At 49.2% G+C, this 12,981-nt stretch overlaps 1 protein-coding gene across 3 annotated transcripts in view; it reads left to right on the top strand.

Annotated features, from left to right (window-relative positions):
• Window positions 1-9,770: 9,770 nt before the first annotated feature.
• Window positions 9,771-12,981, top strand: part of SFMBT2 (Scm like with four mbt domains 2) — a 204,512-nt gene continuing 201,301 nt past the window's right edge. For 2 of the 3 annotated variants that reach the window (XM_057733185.1, XM_057733182.1), the window contains exon 1: window positions 10,170-10,294. The gene's annotated coding sequence lies outside the window, so the exon portion shown is untranslated. Of the gene's footprint in view, window positions 9,798-10,169; window positions 10,295-12,981 lie in introns of those variants that run through there. The other variant, XM_057733183.1, reaches the window with a different exon arrangement.

Here is a 12,981-nt window from a genome sequence, read left to right as displayed (position 1 = left end):
AAATATAATGACTGATTTTTAAAAATCCATCTGTCTTTAGTGATTACTAATAAAATAATGTGGCATGATGAAATAACACAAAGAAATATCAGAGCAGAAAACTGGAATCAGTTAGGCCATATACTACACCCAGGGGTTCATCCCTTAAATTGCCCCAGAAGAGTGAAATCAGTGCAAAGCCAAGGGTCGGCCAATGACGGCAACTCACTAGGCCCGAATCATCGATGCCAAGATATGTCAGGTCAAGTCTAAGGCTGTCTCTTGCAGAACTCCCCCTTTCTTGGGGGATGCCAGGCTTTGCTCTGTTAAAGCTGTCAACTGATCCGATGAGGCCCATTGATTCTATGAGGATAAACTGCTTTACTCAAAATTCACCAATCCAAATGTTCATCCAATCCAAAAAACCACCTTCACAGGAACATCCAGAATAATATTTGACCAAATATCTGGGCACTGTGGCCCAGCCAAGTAGACACAGAAAATTAACTGTCAAAACCCCCAACCTGCAACTTCCATACACTCACACGTTTGCAAGGGGGAAGGAAGTTGAGGGTTTAGTCATTACAAGGCTGGTGCTATTTGTCTACCCCCAGTTGCATCCTCAAGCTGGTGGTCTAAGGATATACCTCTTTTATAAATTCATTTACAAATGAGTGTGTGTACTTTTCCTGTGATAAACTGTAAAGTTCACCGCTCCTACTCACGACCCTGACTGCATAGGACGTTTTTAGTGTTAAAATTCCTGGCCTGGGGACATGACATTGAATGCCAGGTGACCATTAAAGAAAGCCACCATAAAAACACGAACAACAATGGGAAGTTTACCCCTCATTGCCTTCTCTAGGGAAGACAAAAAAAAAAAAAAAAAAAGAAAAAAAGACATTTTTACACATATGGTGGAGAGGAAGTCTCACTTCTCTGAACTATTCACTCTTCTTAAGAGTGTTTGTCAAGGTGGACACCTTACGTTTTATTTTTTGTTTTTGGGGGGTTGTTTTTGGCTGTGCTGCACAGCTTGTGGGATCTTAGTTCCCTGACCAGGATTGAACCCTGGCCCTTGGCAGTGAGAAAGCAGTCCCAACTACTGGACCGCCAGGGAAGTCCCCTCATCTTACTTTTTTAAAGAAACACAACCAGGGTTGCGTTGAGATGAAGTTGCCAGTGTATCAGCAAGTTCTATCACAAGAGCCCAGCACTGAGGCTCAAGATAGAATAAGAACGATATTAATAGTGGTTCAGATTTGCATCCTTCTTTGAAGCTGGCAAAGTGCTACTGCAGTGTTGGCGATGAGCAGGCATTTGAGGCCTTTCCACCTCTAAGGTTCCCCAGTTTGAGAGTCATTTATCCACAGTTTCAAGAGTACGGACCACACAACCATGCAGGGCTCAGCATCCCCACATTGTTTTGTCACTAAAATTCATTTTATAAAGATAGCTTTCTTATTAAAAGCGTCAGTAGCCTGTTGCTAGGGCTTCTACCTGGCAGGCTGTCTCCTCCTGTTCCAGAGCAAAACAGAAAGTAAATAAACCCAAAGAGTGCAAACAACAGGTCACTCAGAAGCTATGCAAACAACCTTTGCTTTCCAAAAAACAGAATCCTTATCCTCCTTTTTCTTCCAAGAAGCTAAAAAAAAAGCGACCAAACTGTAATGACTTTCATACAATCTTTCCAAAAGTGTATGCATGGTAATATCACACTTCTTTTACAGAAGGGGAAGAAAGGGAGGTGCCTCACTCCACAGTTTACATTTAGGTCAAGGCCAAAGCCAAGACCAAATCCCACAAACATTCAGTGAGCCTTTTCTGTGTACAAATGACCATGGTAAATGTCAGATTCAGGTTGCGGTCTTCAGGTATGTGTGTTTTCACGACTAAACTTTTGTCAAAAGCATTCTTTTAACTAAATGGAATGAAGAGAAAAAACCTGGATTTTTTTTTTTTAAGCTAGAAAATATTGGCTCTTTCAATGTGCTTTATGCTACTTTGAGTCAAGAGAAGAAAGATGGAGATATTTCTGTCTCAAAGAATTCCTGGTTTCACAGATTTTCTTTCTTTCTTTTGTTCTTTTCAGCGACTGAAGGCATACCAACTAAAGACTCTTAAGAAATAACAGCCATGCATTCCATTTTTGTAGGCCTGTTCCTTCTAAGAGTCCAAAGCAGTTTGAAACTAGTACAAATACAAAAGCAAATAGTGTGTAGCACAATGCCTGGAATAAAACAGACAATAACTTATAATAACTTGGATTACAGCATTGCCTTGTGATGTGTCTTTTTCTATGATTTGACTCATGGTTTGGGCTAGACTTGAAAAACTTAGTTTATTATTAAACAAAAAAGGAGGATAAAGGACGTTTGTTTTTAATGGAGGATTAAAGGAAATGTGTTTTTATTTTTCTTTTTTAGCACCCAAGTCAAATCTCTATATCACCGGGTATATCACTTCTCCTTATATTTTCTCAATCCTATCAGGTGTGAAGCTATTACATCCATTTCACAGTTGGTAAATCTGAGGCTCAGAGAAACTCATTGACTTATAAAGAAACTATTAGGGGACATCATTGGGATTTCAATACAAGGCTCCTCATTCCTTATACCTTTTTTCACTATTTTGGGCTGCAGTATTATTCTATGATGCATCGCATGTGAATTTAAAACAATTTGTCTAGCAGCAGGCTATTGGTAGTGTTGTGTGCTTTTCAAACTGGGCGTTAAAATTCGTTCGACTTTTAGAGATGGACAACTTTTCACAAAAGTAGCATAGCATTGGTATATGTGATGGCTTTGCTTCCGATAAGCAGAATCTAACTTAAAGCCTTTTTTTTCTCTTTATTGGAATGTAATTGCTTTACACTGTTGTGCCAGTTTTTGCTGTACAACAAAGCGAATCAGCTGTATTTATACATATATCTCCATATCTCTTCCCTCCCGCGACTCCTTCCCACCTTCCCTATCCCAGCCCTCTAAGTCATTACCCATCATCAAGTTGATCTCCCTTAAAGCCTTTTAATATACGAATCAGTTGCTAGCCCCATTCTTGTTTTGGGCTATTTTTCTGCATTTTCAGGAGAGGAAACTATTGAATAGCGGATTAAGAATACAGATAACAGAAGAGGTCCATGAAGAAGGGGCTGAAATGATCACATAGGGTGCAAGACCATGGTGATGCAGAAAGCAGACTGGGGATGCGATTTGATTCAATCATTCAACCTGTAATTAAATTTAAATGTTACGAATTTAAAAATGTTACAAGATTGTCCTAGAAGTTTAGGAACAATGTGTATTTTGAGCAAGTGCCAGATGGGAGGAGATGGAGCAGGTAATGTTTTGGAGCAGGTAGTACTTCTGAAGCTTCTCTTATGTGCCAGTCCATCTCTCTGAAAGAGAAATTTAATCCATTTTTACAAAGAGACAGGTAGAGAGGGAGGAAGGAGAGAGAGAGGGAGGAAGGAGAGAGAGAGGGAGGAAGGAGAGAGAGACAGAGACAGAGAGACAGACGGACAGAGAGACAAAGGGAAACCAATGATGGTAGATTTAAGTACAAGTCCCTCTGGCTTCCAGTCCAAGTTTGTTTGTTTGTTTGGTTTGTTTTGTTTTTAAATTTTTGGCCATTTCCCCGCAGTGAAAACAAAGAGTCCTAACCACTGGATCACCAGGGAATTCCCAGTCCAATTTCTTTCCATTCTAACAAATTGTCTCATGGGGCAGATGTGGACTAGGTAGAACCAGGGAGTTTTCTGAAGGCCTCTGGTGAGTTTGGCAAAAAGATACCTGTTAGCTTTGAGGAATGCCTAATGCAGCCCAATCTTCAGTGCAAACCATTCTGCCTCAACACAAATGTAGATAGCACTCAATAAATATTTGAGGTTGATTTTTACTTACCAGGAGTTAATTTTCTTCTATATCTAATTTTAGATGCACTGACCTCTTCAAGAAATTGGCTTGGGAAACCTTGAAAAATCCTGGAGTCCCTCCCCCACAGGTTATGAAATTAAAATGAAAACCTCTAAGAACTCATCAACTTTATTTCAGAGGCATTAACAAGTGTAAAAGTTAATCTTTACAGGGATAAGAAAAAAAATCATAGCATTCTATTAAAAAGCTAGTTGTAATGACCCATTTTAAAAAATGGAAGAGATTTCACTTTCCAAAGAAACACATTAAGTACTCTATATGTTATTCAAAAATTGAATGATTTCATATGAATGTATTTCAGTTTACTTAAAACTAGAGCTTTCAAAGTGTTATCTGTAATCAAATATAGTAAGCACTGAATTCTTCCTTTACCCCTGGTAGCCATATTCCCAACACTCCACTAGAAAACAACAAAAAACTATATAAAAAAATCTGAAAGCAAATCAATATTTTTTTCCAGTAGATGGCACTGCAAATCAAGTCTTTATGGGTCTATTAACTATTACTTCTTTGACCAGGATAATTATTTTCTGTAGTGAGATGCACTAAAGCGACTTATACAGGGAAATCAAATAGGTTGGGGGTTTTGAAGCTACAATAAAGATGCATTGTGCAGTGTCCGAACACAGTTATTTTTTTTATCTATTTAGCATAGTTGGGGATTTATTAAGGTAGTGGGTACATATAACAAACAACTGTCTACTTGCTTTTACATGAAACCCACTTTTTGATGTGGGATTTTGGTTGCCTATTTTAATTTGTTTAGTCTATTTTGTGTTATATGTCCGAGGGGACTTTTATACTTTTGCACAGTGCCTCATTCAATCTCACTCAGGCTAGTTAACTTGCAGAGGCAAAACTGAGCCAGGGCCATAAACCACACCTCTGACCTGTGCTGGTTCTTGAGGGGTGTGTGTGTGTGTATGTGTGTGTGTGTGTGTTTATATTGGGCAATAAATACCCTCAGTTATAGTGAATGTAAGTAATTCCAGACAACTCCAGCTCTGCCGCAAAAAAACATGACACGTGCTTACGTTCTAGTGACCGTGGATCAGAGTTCAGCTTTGTATGTAAAGGAATATATGTTAAAACATATTGAAAAACCATTTCAAAGAGATATGGCACATAATATAGATTAGAACATATTAAATGCTATCAGGTATGTAAAGACACCGAGAAGAGTGTCTGGCACAAAATAGATGCCAAAGAAATCCTCCCTCCTCTTTCTCTTTCTTTAATGGAGTGAGAAAGTGAAAGGCCAGGCCCTGCTCTGCAGCTCTGGGTGAGACCTCTGTCATTTCACCTCCTTAGACTCTGGATTCTTCACCTCTCGAAAGGACTGGAAGCCAGGCTGCAGGATCTAGAATATTCTGCCTCATGTAAAGTAAGACTCATGAGTGGAGTATGTGATAGTAGGCACCCAATACAAGCAGCCTCAGAAGCTGGTTGTGACTTTTGTCACAATTTGCATCTTCCTCCGTGAGAAAGAAGCCATCAGTCAAAACCGGCACTTTCACAGCTAAGCCATCTCTGCTCTTTAAATAAATGTCCTAGGAGAGTTCAGACATCACAAGTTTTTTTTTGTTTGTTTGTTTGTTTGTTTGTTTTTTTAATACACCCTGTGTGTGTGCTGTTATTTTTTCTCTTGTCAAGGAAGCCTGAAACTTCTTCACACTGTACAGGATGCAACAGTGGGTTTCTGGAATTTTTAGAAACGGATGAGAAAGTGCTCTGATAGGTGATATCTTTGTGGAGTCCTTACTCACCACTACACTTGTTTACCCATGAAAAAATGAGCTCCATCACTCAGGCTTTTCTCACTGACTCTCACGTACTTAGGTCCAGGCACTTTTATGGGCAAACAGAAACCCATACAGTAAGCACACAAACACAGCTGTAATCTAAATGAGGCAGAAATATGACTCGAGCAATACCTTTACTGCTGGGCAGGAGGGCAAAGAAGGCCCTTCCCCTACAGATCTATTCATTTTTTTTCCTCTTTGTGACCCAAGAATTTACACCTTGGCTATTTCTAATGGGCAGAGATGGTGTTAGGATATTATAGAAAGCAATTTGTGGCTTTGGGTGGGAGTAGACGGAGGAGCACTCTTTACAGTTTGAAAGGACCTTACAGAACATCTAGTCCAATCCCCTCCCATGAGAAAAAAATGGCTCAGAGAGGGCATTTGACTTACATGGGTCACACAGGAAATTAGTGATGAAGCAGGGATGAGGCCATTTGACTCCCAACCCAGGAGCTAAGTGCTTGAATGGGGATGGGGGAAAAGGGTGAAAAAATAAGGGAATGAGTGTCTTCAGATTTCACTCTTAGTGACCTTAGGAGGGTGATGGAAAAGCATGACCTCACCTGGCCTAAGAGACATGTTTAGATCCCAAGCCTGCAGTAAAAAGATTGCATTCCTCAGATGTTTATTTTGAGGGGCTTTTGGGAGACACTTTTCCTTCCTTCTGTTTTTATTTTAAGCTAATATGTCTAATATCTCAGAGATTCTCTATGTTAGGAAAGCAAAATGGTTCATTTTCTTTAGGGCATTTCCTCACATGATAACTTAAACGTGGAGTAATTATGAGCAAATTGACCCAACATTTTTCTTGGTGTGAAGATTATTGTGACAAGACTTAAGTAATCATATGTCTTTCACATAAATAACATAAATAATAGGCATATAATTTCTGGCTCTTCTGCAATACTTTTTTGTGAAGTCATACTTAGAAACACAGAATATGAGCTAGAAATATTTCATTATTTTTATTCCTAAATATTTTTCACTTAGCAAATATAATTTTACTATTTTATATACATTAGCCTCATTTGTAGGAAAGAATTCCATAGTCCCTGGGAAGGAATAACTTAGATGTGTAGGTGTATTTTAAAAATGATATAATTCATGGTGTAGCCATTATTTAGGCATGAAGTGAGTTACAGTCTGTTGGTGTGATCAAAGGCTTATTTTTGCCACGACTCTTAGAAAATGTTAACAATTTATAGAGAAATCTTGTGGTGTTTATCATGAGATTTACATGGTTGAACTTCTCTGATTTGGAATGTATTATGCCTTCTTTGCTTTGAAACAGTCCTGGTTTTTACCAAGGCTTTATCTTTGGCTAACTCTGCCGTTTTCTTCCCCCCCCCCCCCCCATCTTTACTTGATTTAGGGTGGCTTCTACATCTGGAGCCCCACATCCCTATAGTATCTGTTTCTGAAATAAAAATGAAAGTGGGAAGGTATTGGAATGGGATGAAGGGCCCCGTTAATTGCCCCAGGGAGTCTTCGAACCAATTTCTTTTGACTCATCGGTGTCCTTGGATAGAGAATGGGGGCAGGATGCAAAATAAAGAACCAAGGAACGTTCAAGAAGTCACGTGGGAAAAGCACAGTGAAAGTAGACGGTTGCCGAACTCTGAGAAATTCCCCCTAGACAACGTTGAGATTCTTGAAGGTATCCGTGTGATGACCATCGTGTATTGTGGCTTCACGCTTTTATTTCTTAATCGCGACGAATACAGGAAATCTAACTCCTCCACGCTGTTCTGCAGACTCACGGGCAAAGTTATGCAGGGGTCTGAGCACCAAAAACATAAAGAGACCCCGTTGCTTTGCAGAACTCCTAAGATAACGTATAGACAGGTCATCGAGTTAGGGATTCGGTGTCCTTTTGCAATTGTGTTTTATGTTGAGGAAATAACGTTCCGTGCCTAATAATGACTTAAAAACTGGTAAACAAACCTAGAGCCGGCGCAATGGCTGCTGCAGCTCAAGTCGCTGCAGCTCTCGGAGAGGGAAAGTGCATCCTCTTAGTAAACTGGAACCGCCCGGAAGTCCTGGGGGGCGGAGGGGGGAGGAGCGAGCCCCCGCCCGCTCCCGGGCCCGATCCCGCGGCGGGGTTTGGGACACACGGGGGAAGGCCACGGCCACCGCGGTGGGCGCAGCGCGGCGGGGAGCGGGGCTGGCTGGAGGAGGGGATCCGCACTCAGGCCCCTCTGCTGCCGCTGCGCTTCGGCGGGGCCGGAGCTGGTGACGCCGTCGAGGGGAAGGGCGCGCGGGGGTGAGTCTCCCGCGCTGTAAGTCCACTTGGGATGGCACCGTGCCCCGCTTCCCTCCCTCTCTCCCTCCCTCCCTCCGCACGGGCCAGACTGTGTGTTGAGGGGTCGAGAAGATGAGCCCGGGGGTAGAACCCAGAAGCCTGCCTGGAGTCCACACTCTGGATCCTTTGGAGCCCAGGCGCATCCCTGTACTCATTTTGGAGCCGTCCCAGGGTACAGAGGGAGGCATGGTCAGTGTGCAGGCACGCGCGGTGCGGGTAGTTTGAGGATTCTCCGCTTTCGGTGACCTTCAGTTGAAAGAGGTCGGATGTCCCCAAGAGGAGGGCACTGGGAAGCTGGAGGGGATGCAGACTCCGGCTGGAGTTTGAACTGTGAGTCGCTTGCCCTTTCTGAGTCTCAGGTGGCACCTCAAATGAAGGTGTGACAAGGAGGAAGGCGTCTGATACTTGGCAGAGCGCTCTGCAAGATGTAGGGAAATCCCATTTGCCCAGACTGCAAGTGCGCGGGGTCTCCCGGCCGCCGAAGCCCCCGAGGATCTCCGAGATCCGCCCACCGTTTGGGTGAAGAGGCCCTGGCGCCCGCGTGGCTTGGCAGGAGCAGTTTCCGGGCACGTCCCTCGCGCGGTTCTTCTAGACCAGTCCGGGCGCCGCCGTCAGGGAGAGGACCCGCCTGGGCAGGACCCCCACCCATCCGGCGCGCGCTCAGACGCTGCCCTCCTCTCCCTCTTGGTCTTCCCCGCGCCCTGTCCCCCGCCCTTCCGAGCGTCCACCTATCCTCCGGGGACCTTTCTTGTCTGAGGTCTTGGGTCCTCGAAGACCTGCGGGGGTGACGGGGCGTGGGTGGGTGGGCGGAGCTGCGAACGCTCAGCAGCCTCTGGGCGCACTCTCCTCCCGCCTCCCCAGGGCCAGGGAAGGGGCGCGGCGAGAGAGGTCCTTAAGAAGGAGGCCAACCCAGAATTGGGAGACTCCGGGGGATTTTACCCTTGTGGCAATAGAGCCAAAGCCCTGGCGACACGTGTCGGTTCTCCATGTCCCACAGAAATAAATTCTAACCCCAGCTGCATCTCCTCGCTGACCAGTACAGCAAAGCCCACCTTCGGAAGTTCTCGGTCTTGCCCACTCGGTCGTCGCCAGCATTTCCGCATTGGGGACATTCCGTTCAGTCTCTGCCCAGCCATTGCTTGGGCCGGGGAGCTCCACTCTGTCCTCCCCCCACGCCCTGGGCGAAGCGCCCGCGGACCCGCACACGCCGCCCTGACACCCTGCCCCGCGCCCCTCCGCGCTGCCCCTCGGCTCACTCCCACCGTCGCCGAGGGCCACCTTTTTCTCGGGCAGGATTCTTTTCCCGCGCTGCTAGAGCCGGCCCAGGCCAGGTGCCCTCTGCCACTGCCCAGGCCTGGACATCGCCCCAGGAGACGCCTCGGCAACCCTCGGTACCCGCGTCCTGCCGGTCGCAGCCGCAAGCCGGCCCGAGCAGCCCCGACCCCTCTGGGCTCCTTTCCCTGGAAAACCTTTCCCCGGCCCCCCCCCCCCCTCCATTCCTAAAGGGGCCAGGAAATGTTTGAATCTGCGTAGAAAAGGCGCAATGTAAGTGCCGGGTGGGGCGCAGTGGGCGGGACCCGGGGTGCGGAGAGGATTGAATTTCTCCCCCGCTGGCCACCAGCCTTCGGCGGATATAGCGCAAGTTTGTGCATCTCGTCCACGGAGGGATTGCACCCCGACGGAACAGAGAGTGTCCAGCGAGATGCGGAGTGTGCCCAGATTTCCCTGCAGATGGGTTTGCGCGAACGCCCGTGATGGGAACTTTCTGCAGATCGTGTATGCACGGGAGCTAAAGGGAAAAAGGGAGGGCAGTGGGAGCGTGAAATGTGCCTGTGTGTGCGTGTGTGTGTGTGCGTACGTGTGTGTGCGTGTGTGCCTGTGTGTGTGTGTGTGTGTAGGGGGGTGATGCGCCCAGGCACGGGGGCCTCGCAGCGGGGGCAGAGGAAGGAGTGCAGAACGTCCCGCAGGCTAATTGGCTTAAGACGTTCGGCGAGCGCTTGGAAAAGGTCGCTGAATGAGTTCGCTGCACACACACAAAATAATCATCTTAAAAAAGAGTGCCGGGCATGCGCACAGAGAGGATGCCATATTGGAATGAGGCTGTAGTGGGAGTCGGAGCCGCGGAGCGGGCGCGCGAGGGAGGCGGCGGGCGGGGAGCGAGCGAGGCTGAGCCGGCGGGCGAGGCCGGTGTCCAACCCGCCCCCCAACCCCACTCTCCCAGCCGCGGCGCCCGGGGCCTCGGTCCACCCCGCGGGGAGGACCAACTTCGCCAGGTAGGACGCCGCGCGGGTCGCGGTCCCCAGCGCCCAGCCCGCGCCGCGAGCAGACCACCGGCCCGCAGGTTGAGTGCGCCCGGTCACAGCTTCTTTTTTTTCCAGCTCCGAGGAAAAAGGGAAGCTGCAGCGAGCCCGGGGGTGGGGGGTTGCTGGAGGAGGGGGCGCCGAGGGAGAGGAGCGAAAGGGAAGGGCGGGAGGAGAAAGCGACAGCCGCGGAGCGGAGCCCCAAAGTCCGCTCTGCGCTCCGGCTTGTCATTTTTGGCTCCCCCCCCCCGCCCCCGTCCCCTTCTCCCCTGGTCCCTCGGCTTTGCAGAGCCCGGCCTTGCGGGAGTCCGTCCGTACTTGCAAAGTGTCCTCCTCCCCGGGTGCAGGCTGTCCCCTTCCGCCGCCCACCTTCCTCATTTGTGCGCTCATTTTAGCCACGCAGCCGCCCTGGCTACCCCGCGCTCCCTCGCTGGGGTCTCTTTCTTCTTCCTTTTTTTCTTCTTCTTTCTTTTCTGGTTTTGGGGTGTGTGTGTGTGTTCGGGGTGGCTCGGGGTGGGGTGGGGTAGCGGGAGAAGATGGTGCGGTGAGGACTGGGGAGACCAGCCATCAGGGGGGTTAAAAAATCGTGCACACATTCGGAATCGCCCCCTTGGAAACATTTGCCTGTGCAGCTGAAATGGAATTGTCAGTAGTAGTTTCGGAGCGTGCTCCGGCATGGACGATCTTTTTGTTCTTTTTTCTTTTCTTTCTTCTTCTTTTTTTTTTTCTCTTCTGCGTTAAAGTGATATCCTGTCACTTGGGGCTTTTCCTGTTGTCTACTCTGATATGACCTCCTTTTAAAATTACTAATCTGATCTGGCTTTGGAGTTTATTATTATTTTTTTAATATATGTGTGTTTGTGGGTAAAATCCGCCAAAAAAAAAAAAAAAAAAAAAAAAAGGAAAAAGCCCTGTAGGAACTGCTAGATGTATTTATTGATTTGTGACCCGGGGCGGCGGGAGGGGATTAGCCCGGGCGGGGGAGGGAGCCTTTGGGGTGGGACGTGGTTTAGTTTCGGTGGCCAGACGCACGTCCAGAGCCCGATGCGTACTCATGTTTTCTTGGAAGCAGCGGCGGGGAAGGAGTATTTAGAAGCCGTGCCAGTTTCAACATGGCGGGCTAAGGTGGCTCTTAAAAACTGAAAATAAAGGTTTTGAGGTGGGAAAAAACCCAGCCGGAGTTGTCATCTCTTCGTTTCAACTCTCTTTGGCTACTCCAGTAGCTGCTTTAGCGAATTAAATGGGAAAAAAGAGAAGGAATGAGCTGCCCTCGTTTTTTCCGTGCTTAGAGTCTGCGTGTGTGTCCAGTCCATTGATGAAGGAGAAAGGGGTCCCCCTGGCCCGGGCCGGGGCACCCGAGCACAAAGGCAAAGTGTGCCTTTGCATCAGGGCGCACACCTGTGTGTGCAGCTGGGGAAGGGGCGGGGGGGGGGAGGTATGCCAAAGAGACCCGCCCCAAATCCGTGTGTGCGTCTTGGAACCAGACCTTGCCACGATTGGACACACCAAACTGCTGACACGTGGTGCAGATGCATGCGGGCAGAGGGAATGATTTATTTAGGCTTTCTAGGAGACCGGTTCTCTTTCCCTCTCTGCGGGAACCTGTGTGGGTAAAGCCGGGTGGGTGGAGCGGGGAGGTGCTTATGAAAAGGGCTTGCGGGCCAGGGTGTTGGGTGCCTTCGGGCTGCAGACCCCCCGGGGGGTTCTGTGTGCCGGGGGCGCGCTGCCCTTAGCGGTGGGCACCAGTACAGTTGGCGAGGCGGTGGGGTGAGAGATTGGGGGGGGCGGGTGTCCGGGGCGTGGTGGGTGGAGTGGGGTGAGGTGGGGTGGGGTGGGGGGGTGAAAGTGCCGCGGCGGAAGGGCGGGGGCGCGCGGGACCTGGGCTGCAAAGCGGACAGGGTGCAGGGGAGGAGTTGCTTTTGGAGTTGCGCTCTAGGGAAGGTGGGGGATGGGGAGCGCGATCGCGGAAGAAGAAGTGTCCCTTTGCTCGGGTCGGGCTCTGAGAGAGGGCTGGATCCGCGAGGGGCACGCTCGGCGAGCGAGCGGGGGTGTCGCCTCGGGCGTTGAGAGCGCGGCGAGGTGCCCGGGAGAGGCGGGCCTCTGCGCCCCGGGGAGGGCCTGGCGGTGGAGTTTGAGGGCGAAGTCGGAGCTTGTAAGTGGAGCCCGAGGGAAAGCCAGCAAAGCGGGCGCCCTCAGCTGGGAAGCGGGGTCCCCGACAGGGGTCGCTGGTGGCCGGGATGCAGCGGCGGAGCGAGGGCGCGCACGGTGCCCGCGGGGTGGACCTGGGGGGCCGGGGCCACGCGGCGGCCGCGCGCCGTCCCCGGGGCCCGGCCAGGGCAGGTCCGGGGAACCTCTCTTGGGCCCGTGAACGTGATGGCGCGTCTGCCTAGTGCACCAAGACGATCCTAAGTCGTCGGGTTAAAAAGATAGCGCTGGCCCGGGTCCGTAGTTACCGCAGTAACGTGGTCTCCGGGCATTGGCAGAGGCCTGGAGGGAGGACCGGTGGGGTCAGCCCATCATCCCACTTAGACGGACGCTGCGCTGTCGGACAGGCCAGTCCCTCACGGCGTCCCGTGGGTGGGGCCTGGAGGGGAGGGGGGAAGCATCCCCACGATTGGAGGGAGACCCCGCGGCAGATGTTCCCTGCGACCGGGGCGGCA

This window comes from Hippopotamus amphibius, chromosome 4 (assembly GCF_030028045.1).
Source record: "Hippopotamus amphibius kiboko isolate mHipAmp2 chromosome 4, mHipAmp2.hap2, whole genome shotgun sequence".
NCBI lineage: Eukaryota > Metazoa > Chordata > Mammalia > Artiodactyla > Hippopotamidae > Hippopotamus > Hippopotamus amphibius.
The sequence above is the reverse complement of the archived record's forward strand: the minus strand, read 5'-3'. Positions and strand labels throughout refer to the sequence as shown.